Raw genomic sequence first — 10,113 nt, 5'->3', positions numbered from 1 at the left:
GTAATGTTTACAATACACAAAAATATATTTGAACTAAAAATAGGTGCTTGGCATGCATGTCAATTAATTAGTACATATTTACAAATATTGTATATGGATATGACCATTGTGCGGCTAAGTCAATGACAGGTGAGGGGTTGCTGAGCAAAACCTGTCTTTCACATTATCTTGTTAGGGTTGCTAAGCAACATACTAGTATTTAAAAACCTATAGCACTTTACACCAGCCACATAATTGATTTGCCTCTCAAACCACCAATGGAAACACATAATTTGCAAACAACACCATTGTTCAAATAAATGAAACAATGAATTAGAACATATATTATTTTTGCAAAGAACGTCACTTAAACGTAACTTTTCTTTATGCAAAAATTATTTTAACATGTTCAAAGTTTTATCTTTGTGGAAGTTTTTTTGTTTAATGTCCCTTTAAATTATTTTTTGTTCAATGTCCCTTTATTGGTATAGATTTATATACATACCATAATATTCATGCTTACATTATTTAGCAACATATTCTAATTTTGTAATCTAAAATACATTTCTCCAAGATATAGCTAAACTAACATTTAAATAGCATTATCCTTTTTTTATGAAGGAAACGAATGGCGGATTGGCGGCCAACGTGGTGAGACTGTGTGAACAGGCAGAGTATATTTTCTGATATCTAAAGAAAACCCAGCACCTGGCGCCGTGTATACTGCCGGAGTGGGCAGTCCCCAGTTGATGACACCAGGGCGGCCATAGGATGGGTTGTATAGGTTCTGATATAGGAATCAGCACAGGCTTGTGGGCGGAGACCGACTGACAGGAGGAGGTAGACAGAGGTGGCTGTCTGGGGACGTACATGAACCGTAAGTACCTGCATTTATTATACCTAGCAGCCTGTGACACGTTATTACAGGGCATCACCTTCAGTTTGTCATTGTGCAGCATTCGCCACAGCTGGTGCCAGATGTTTCTTTTACTTTCACCCAATGGCTGTCAAAGAAAGGTGTAAAGGCTATTTATTTTACATCCTTGGTTGCCAAAGATGATATGGGCATTATGGGCATTGGGGGGGTCAAAGGGGTCAGGCAGAATTCTATTCAGCAGGTGATGGCTCTGCTGTGACATGTGACACTTTCTGTCTCTGTATAACTATACCCTGTTCATGTCACTTGTGTAATCCAGCTGTATAATTTCCCACGTGTGACATTGCACAATGTACTAATGTCCTTCCCCGACGGAGGCTGATGTAACACTACCGGGGCCTCTCTTCCTGCCTCCCTCCTCTTTCTTCTTTCCCTCAGTCGGTCCCTCCTCCATATTCTACTGTATTAATTTCTGCTATGTAGCAGGGTGCCAATCACGATTCCCATTGCAAGCAACACCTACTTTACATAGTTTATTTCCTATAAAATACTGAGCTATGGTGCTAAAACTGTACATGTAGTTAACCCAAACATGTCTTGTTGCTAAAAGCATAATTCATGCTTATACTATATATTGTTGTTTTTATACATTTAGATTTCTCTCTCTCTATATATATAATACAGAAATTTGATTTAAGGTAAAGACATACAATGTGAAATGTATAAGGATATATATTGTGTGTGTGTTATTTTATATGCCCTACAAATGTAACAGGGCTTTTCTGCTTATTTGTACTTGTAATGCTGTTTCATACATTAATAAATCAACATTTTAGAAGCTTTAGTCAGTCTTCATTGAAGATATCCTTGCTAAGGATTCTCATGAGAACCTTAGTATGATATACATTAGTTTTTATGCTGCTGTGGGTCCTTTGTCATGTGCTGCTGATCTCTCTTATTTTACTAGACCCCTGTTCAGCACCCTTCAGCACTCACCTGGAATTATGTGCTACACCGTTGAAGTTGGAGCAATATTTTAGTTTAACCCTTTAAGGACACAGCTTTCAGTTTGCTCAATTGTTTTATGACGGAAAAAATCCGTCATATGTCCTTAAGAGGTTAAAACATAAAACAGTGCTCTCCACAAAAACTTTTGCCAGCTGGGTGGCATTATAAAGTAGCCAGGTGGTGGAAGTGTAATATTTTCTAATATTATAAAATATTCTGCTATCCGAAGCACAAATTAGTTGCATAATGTAACATATATCTATGTAAAGATTGTGCAATAAAAATGTAATACCAGCTCATTTTAGCTTAATATTTGCAAACATTTTAGCCAGGTGGTGGTCAGTAAAATCAGCCGGGTGGTACACCCATTAAAAAGGTACTGGGGAGAACAGAGTATTTTTACACAAATTAAGCATATCTATATACATATTTTCTCTTAACAACCTACCATGTTTCTAAAATTCATGTCTATATATGCGCATGTTGTATTTTCTGTTGGTTACCTTTATTAATAGATACAAATAATTCTAAGTCAGTTATTTTCCTTAGCTGTCATATCAATATCAATAGTTTTGTGGTTGCTCACCTATTCTAATCAGTGTGGAATGCTATTTTGTTTGAGTCACACATTACCGATGACCCACTCCTCATACAGTATAAAGCAGTAGGCAAGGAATATCATGTAGCTGTATATATCAAGTCAGTAATGCAAGCAGAGGAAATGAAAACAGAATACCTGTTCAAAAACGACGGGAGCTAATCTAGTGGTTCCTTTGGTATTCTATTTAACTTCATGTGACTCCCCTAAATTATTTTCTGTCTGCTTGTAACCCTCCAACGACTACATTCATATGATATAATGATATAAAATAACCCTAACCCAGCATATGAATGCTTTGTACCGTAATGAATGTCACCAAACACTAAAGATACTATATTGTGTGACACACAAATGGTCGTGGCATCTGAGGATGTCCACCCTGAGTGCTGGATTAATTCTTTTTTATTTTTTATTTTTTTTTATTTATCTTTTTATTAAAATATATTTTTTTCCTTTAAACATTTGTACAGAAGAGAAAAAACAGAGAAAAAGCATACAAATATATTCATAGACATACCTAACACAAGTATTGTTTAAAAAACAATCCATCCGATGTGATTAGAGGTCCCATGTTTCAAATGGTAAATCCCATTGTTTACGAAATTATTCAGAACCTGATATTTAACACATATTCTCAGCAATGAAGGACAATCCCCTCCGTGCCGGATATTTACAAAGAGAGAACGAAAAACAACAACCATAGCCATTCACCCCTTAGCCTACAATTTTCCATATACATTGTTTTTTCAAAAGTTTTAACTACTCTTCTTTGATCTTCGTGGTCTAAGGTTTTTAACCAATGCCCCCATTTATCAAAGAACCTTTCAATTTTAACTTCAAGATTAAACCAAGTATCTTGCTGTTCTATGAGAAATTGTTTATGTATACTCTGTTTAAGGGCCATCAAAGATGGTGCTCTAACACTCTTCCATCCTTTCAAAATAAGCTTCCTACCAATTAGAACTACCATTGTTATGAATTTCCTCCATTGAAGATACCTCCCTTCATATTGGAAGAAAAAAAAACTGTTCTGCCTGTAAAATTATTTGGGATTCATAGATCTTGTTAATCCAGAAATTTACCATTTTCCAGAATTTTTGTATCTTTGGACATAACCAGAAACTATGTAACAGATTTGTTTTACTTTGTTGACACTTTATACAATAGGTTCGTTCCACTGTACCTCCCCACTTTTCTATATTCTCCGGTGTAATATATGCCATCCATAGGATCTTTATATGCTGTTCTCTCATGGGTACTGCTAGTGTTGCTTTCTCTTCCCTTTCCATACTGTTCAATACGGTTTGTTCTTTGAGGTTTGTGAAATACATTTCTCTCCATTTTACAACCGCTCTTTCAAGGTCTGTTTTATAGTCTATATTATTCACGATATTGTAAAGAAGTGATATTGAATATTTGCCATTTTTAATGGTATTAATTACTTGAGCTAATGGTGCAAGATCCCATTTATCTCCTTGTATTCGTATCAATTTCGGACAGTAATGCCTGATTTGCAGGAAGGGGAAGTAGTGTTTATTTGTCAATGAGAATTTATTTTTAATCACTTCGAAGTCTTCGACTTTAATTATACCCTGGTCTCTATTCAATGGATTAATTCTTATTATCTAATCTCAGTTAGTTATATTACTGCTTATATTTTGACTTTTTTGTCTTTTATCACATTATTTAGGTTCTCATAAAGAAAAAAAACATACACTGTTCTCATCCATTTGCTTTATTGCTAAAAAAAAGTATGTGGTGTACTGTGTGTGTGTGTGTGTGTGTACTGTGTGTGTGTGTGTGTACTGTGTGTGTGTGTGTGTGTGTGTACTGTGTGTGTGTACTGTGTGTGTGTACTGTGTTTGGGTGGGGGATGGTATTCTCATAAATAATAATTTGGTTGGATCAGAAAGACACAAATTGTGTGTTTGCCAGCTTACTTGTTCCATACATCATGGTTGCCAAATACATAGTTTTTTTGGAATGTTGTTGGATATATCTAGCAGTTAAGCATCTGACTGATCTAACCTCAGTGTTCATTTATTATCTGACAATTTTGAGCAATTGAAGAGAGAGAAATAAATAGTTCTTGATCTTCCATTTTACTATTATTCTTCGTCTGCTAGAATTATGCATGTTATTTACGGCTAGTAAAATAACAGCATGCTTTTGTTGTTTACTGTCATCATTTATATAGAGGAAGAATTCTTACAAATCTTATCTGTTTGTCCGATTGACATATTTATCACGCTTGATATAATTACAAGACATAAATGTGTTTAATTTCATAGTTTTGGAGTGTAAATGCAAACATCTTACTACTTATTTACATAAACTATTTTTATCCAGCTAAATAACAACTGTTTGTTACTTTAAATTTGACTACTCCTCTGGTCTGTCATGGGTATTTTGCTATTCTCCATCCTTGCTTCTTTCTATGGGAAATGTTGAAGTTTCTTTGGATTGCAATACACAGGTACAAATCCCCAAATCCATAATTCCAAAATCCAAACTTATTCTGAAATCCAAACTTTTTAATTCAGATTTTTTTTAAAGAAAATGATCAAAAATAACAATTTTCCAAACCCTTAAGTCACAAATCTTCTTTTTTGTCTGTATTTATTTATTTAAAACAACAAATACTACCTTTCTGATTACAGTACTGTACTATCTTTCTGAGGGTACTATGTATACAACATTTGTAAAAATGATGTAAAACTACAATTAGGTTACATGTATAAACTGTATTATGAAATGCAAATATTGCCTGGATGACATACGATATTGTTTACAGTTGGTTCCATCCCCTCTCCAAACTTTCCTATTTTAAAGATGAAATATTCCAAAAACCAAATTATTCCAAAATCAAAACCTTTTCTTTTGTCCCAAAGCAGTTTGGATAAAGGGTTTTCTTCCTGTACCACCTGTGTTGATGATGCTGAAACCTATCTTCGGTCATCAAACCATCCTTACGTACTCTGATTACCACTTGTCTCTGTCCCCAAGAGATATTCTCACTGCATACAGCTCAATAATAAAATCAAGCTTCTACTTTCCCCAATGTTTTACTTATTCCACTTCAGAAATCTAATTTTTAGTACAGAACTATGATCATTTTATTACTGGTCCCCTGTCCTGAAATCACATGTCACTTCACACTTTTTCTCAAACCTCATATCCAAGTACTTGACAAATCTAGCAAATATTTTCTAGGCTACATCTTTTAAATGTTTAATGCCATTTTACCTTGTTTCACATTCACCACTTATAGGCCTCTATTTAACAAAGTCTGGCGGACCTGATCCAACAGTGCGGATCAGATCCGCCAGACCTCTCTGAATGCGGAGAGCAATACGCTCTCCGTATTCAGCATTGCACGAGCAGCTCACAAGAGCTGCTGGTGCAACGCCGCCCCCTGCAGATTCACGGCCAATCGGCTGCCAGCAGGGGATGTCAATCAACTCGATATGAACAGGTTTTGCTGTTTTCAGATTGCAGCCCATGTTCAAGTGATTCAGGCAATTTTTGCACAAGTTTTTCTATGATTTATGAGATTGTCTAATTCAGCAGTCTTTCCCTCTTGAAGCTTACTTGGCCTTTTTTGTGCTGCGTGCCATTTTTGACCTGTCACAGTTGAACAAATACAATGGTTTCTTTGTAAAAAAAAAAAAAAAGTTATAATATTAGTATAATTATAGGAAAGAGCACACTTTAAATTAAAGGGATATGAAACCCCAAATGTTTCTTTAATTTTTCAGATAGCGAATGCAATTTTAAACAACTTTCTAATTTACTTCTATTATAAGTTTTTTCTTTGTTCTCTTGGTATCTTTTGTTGAAAAGCAGAGACGTAAACTTAGGAGCCGGCCCATTTCTGGATCACTATATGGCAGCAGTTTTGTAAGAATGTTATCCATTTTCAGCAGCACTAGACGACAGCACTATTTCCTGCCATGTAGTGCTCCAGATGCCTACCTAGGTATCTCTTCAACACAGAATATCATGGGAACTAAGCAAGTTTTATGACATAAGTGAATAAGAAACTTTTTAAATGTTATGCTCCGTCTGAATCACAATTTTTTTTGTTTCATATCTCTTTAATTAAAGGGACATTGTACACTAGATTTTTCTTTGTATAAATGTTTTGTAGATGGTGCATTTATATAGTAAGCATAGTTTTGCTTATTTTTAAGTAAAATTGTGCTTATTTTCAGACTCCTAACCAAGCCCCAAAGTTTTACATGTATACTGATGTTTACAGTCTCCTGGCTGTGTAATGGACCTTTTCATATGCAGGGGTAGGGGGGAGTGTCTGTCTGTTTCTGTTTTCCCAGCCCATTACAGTGGGTGTCCCAGCCTAACCTCATCAACAGAGCTAAACTGGGAGCTTCTAAGTAAGTTTTTAAAAGGTTTTATACTTCATTTATAAAAGCATGTGTGGCACCCTGTTGAGCTGCGAAGGGCAGCACGTGTCTTTCAACTTTTTGACCACCTTTGTTAGCCCCCACATTCTAGAACCTCCACTGTTGAAAGGAACTATCCACTGAATTAAGAGAATCCTCTATGTTAAATAACTGATGTCTTGTCCACTTATGATCTCCACAAGAAACTGTCTAGCTTGACCATATTTTCTATGAAGCACAGGATCAGATTTAAGAAACACAGACAAATCAGTGGAGAATCACTCATTTCTAGAATCCTCTAGAAAATTAAATTAAATTTGCTCGTTGTAGCCTAATGGTTGCTAAAGAGAAAATACCAAATAGTAAAAATTCGATATTACACTTCTATTAGTATCCTCAAGCCATGTAAAATGTAATTACAATTTTTCTTCAAGCAAGAACATTCTTCACCTATTATAGTGTTAACCAATAAAAGTTATGTTAGAAAATGAATCCTTTATTGAGAAAGTGGCTAGAGCTTACAGCTGAAATGTTCAGCTATAGACATGTCCCACAAATAAAAAGAAAGATTTATATACTATAAATATATATGTATATTATATACATTTTTCTTTCATGATTCAGATAGAGAATACAATATTAAACAACATTGCAATTTACTTCTATTATCTAATTTGCTTCATTCTCTTGATATTCTTTGCTGAAAAGCATATCTAGATTGGCTCAGTAGCTGCTGATTGCACGCTGCACTTAGATGCCTTGGGTGATTGGCTCACCCGTGTGGATTGCTATTTCTTCAACAGAGGATATCTATAGAATGAGGCAAATTAGATAATAGAAGTACATTGGAATGTTGTTTAAAAGTCTATTCTCTATCTGAATTATGAAAGAAAAAATTAAGGTTTAATGTCCCTTTAATCATGAAAGTTGTCTGTAAGATAAGGCTTGAAAGATACTAGGTCACTATGGCAACTAAAAAAATGGGTCCTGGAGCTTATTAAATTGCCTTATTTGCCTATATCACATCTGGCCTGTCGTCATGGAACCAGTTGGGAGAGAGCATGGTCTAAAGTGCCACTCCATTTCCCCCAACTCCTTATGTGCAGTGCTCCATGTAGCCCCCACATGCAGGGGCTGTCTTTTACCCCCTCAATCACTGTCCTTAAATAATGTCATAAAATGTTATGTTATCCTGGGTTGTTAAAATAGGGGGATGTATACATTGAAAAATTAGAAAAGGTCAATTGTCATTTTTTCCTTTTATAATAAGTGTTTATTAGAAAACATGCATTGGTATACAAGGATTACAAGAACAAGATGTACAAATAAAAAATAAAAATTAAGAACTCTTAACAAAGTATTCATTAAGGGAATATACAGACATAAAAATACATCAATAATCAAAAAAAATAATATTTATCCTTTGCCACTAAGTATCTCTAAGTATCATATAAAGTTCCATCATTAGGTCATAGTCTCCATGCCCCACCCCCGCAAGCAATTCCACCCCAATGACCCCTGAAGCAGCAGCTATAATCTTGAAAAAAGGCCAAATACAACAGATGGGAGAGAGGACAAGAGCTCCCATTTAACTCTGGGGAATGGTTTCGGAATGGAAACAGATAAGCTTGGCAAGTAAAAGCAAGAGGTCCAGGACGCAAGAAGGCATCTATACACTGCATGAAGGCAAAGGGTGAGAGGAACCATCCAAACCAATTGGCCGCTCAGCCTATCCCTGCCTCTTTAAAGGCCTTCCTTGTGGATTCCCAATAAAATTTAATATTATGAAACGTATCTAATTTGCCTAAGCCTAAAATAACTATATTTCTCTATGGGAAAGACATTCTCCAACCGTTTCATCCACGAGCTGACAAAGGGAACAGTGTTTTATTTCCAAGTTTGGGCAATTAGTATTTTAGCAGTGAGTATAAGGCATAATTTGCATTTAGACTTTGGTAGAAGGTTCTGCAGAGCTATAGAAGGATATTATGAGAACCCATGGCCTAAAGAATTTTCAAAAACTTTTCCACACTATTCCAAAAAGGTTGAAGATTCGGAAAGCTCAGTGATAGTGAATTTCTGAGGGAAGAATCCAGTAAGCATAACTGCTCAAATGGAGTCAGGGATCTAAAAAAAATATTCTTGAAGGGAGATGAATGAAGAAGGTGACACAACTGAGTATATAAAAACAAACTCATATACACCCCTCCCAACAGTTCCCCTAATTCCTGTCTAGGCCTCGGCTTTCCATTAGATAATACTTTGCACATGGGAGTTGAATACCCCAAATAACGTGCCCTACCATGATGTCCTGTATCAACCAAGCCCCCGACCACCTCTGCATTTATTGAAATTGGTGACATTGGGGATCTCAGAGTGGTGACTGCAGGATACTTAGCTATAATTTTTTCTTACAGGTTAAAAACATTACAATATAATGGAATTTGTCTGGCTAAGACGGCAAAGAGCCTCTACCATACATTAGTCAATTGTCACCCAGGCCTTTAAGTTGCAATTTCTGAGCCAATCTAGAACTCTCTGCAAGAAGATAGCATGTTATTAGGACTCAAACAAATGCACCATTAAACCTCATTTTCTGGTGTGCCTGTACATGTTTTATTTTTAATTTTTATGCAATCTGACCTTCCCCCACAAGAAGGAGTTGAAGGAACATTGGATTTGATAAATAAAAAATGGTGGGAGGGAGACAGGAATCGCCAGGAGAATATAAATGAAGCTTGGAAGCACATTAATTTTCAGAGTCTGAACCCCACCACAATAAGGGACTGTCTTTCCACTCCTCCAAATCCTTCCTAATGCTTATAAGACATTTTGAAAAATTTAGATCAAACAGGAGTTGGGGAGTTTGTGTGAGATAAATACCAAGGAATTTAAATGCATAGGAAAGTCAAAATTAAACTTGCATTATTTAGGTAGAGCATGTAATTTGAAGGCACTTTTAAATTCACTTCTAGTTTCAAATCTGCTTTGTTCTCTTAGGCCTAGATTTGGAGTTCGGCGGTAAAAGGGCTGTTAACGCTCCGCAGGCTTTTTTCTGGCCGCACCATAAATTTAACTCTGGTATCGAGAGTTTAAACAAATGCTGCGTTAGGCTCCAAAAAAGGAGCGTAGAGCATTTTTACCGCAAATGCAACTCTCGATACCAGAGTTGCTTACGGACGCGGCCGGCCTCAAAAACGTGCTCGTGCACGATTCTCCCATAGGAAACAATGGGGCTGTTTGAG

At 35.9% G+C, this 10,113-nt stretch overlaps 1 protein-coding gene across 2 annotated transcripts in view; it reads left to right on the top strand.

The window, feature by feature from the left end:
* The first annotated feature begins 745 nt into the window (after positions 1-745).
* Positions 746-10,113, top strand: part of LOC128654470 (mitochondrial ornithine transporter 1) — a 137,682-nt gene continuing 128,314 nt past the window's right edge. For both annotated transcript variants that reach the window (XM_053708398.1, XM_053708399.1), the window contains exon 1: positions 746-856. The gene's annotated coding sequence lies outside the window, so the exon portion shown is untranslated. The remainder of the gene's footprint in view (positions 857-10,113) is intronic.

This window comes from Bombina bombina, chromosome 3 (genome assembly GCF_027579735.1).
Source record: "Bombina bombina isolate aBomBom1 chromosome 3, aBomBom1.pri, whole genome shotgun sequence".
In the NCBI taxonomy this organism is placed as follows: Eukaryota; Metazoa; Chordata; class Amphibia; order Anura; family Bombinatoridae; genus Bombina; species Bombina bombina.
The sequence above is the reverse complement of the archived record's forward strand: the minus strand, read 5'-3'. Positions and strand labels throughout refer to the sequence as shown.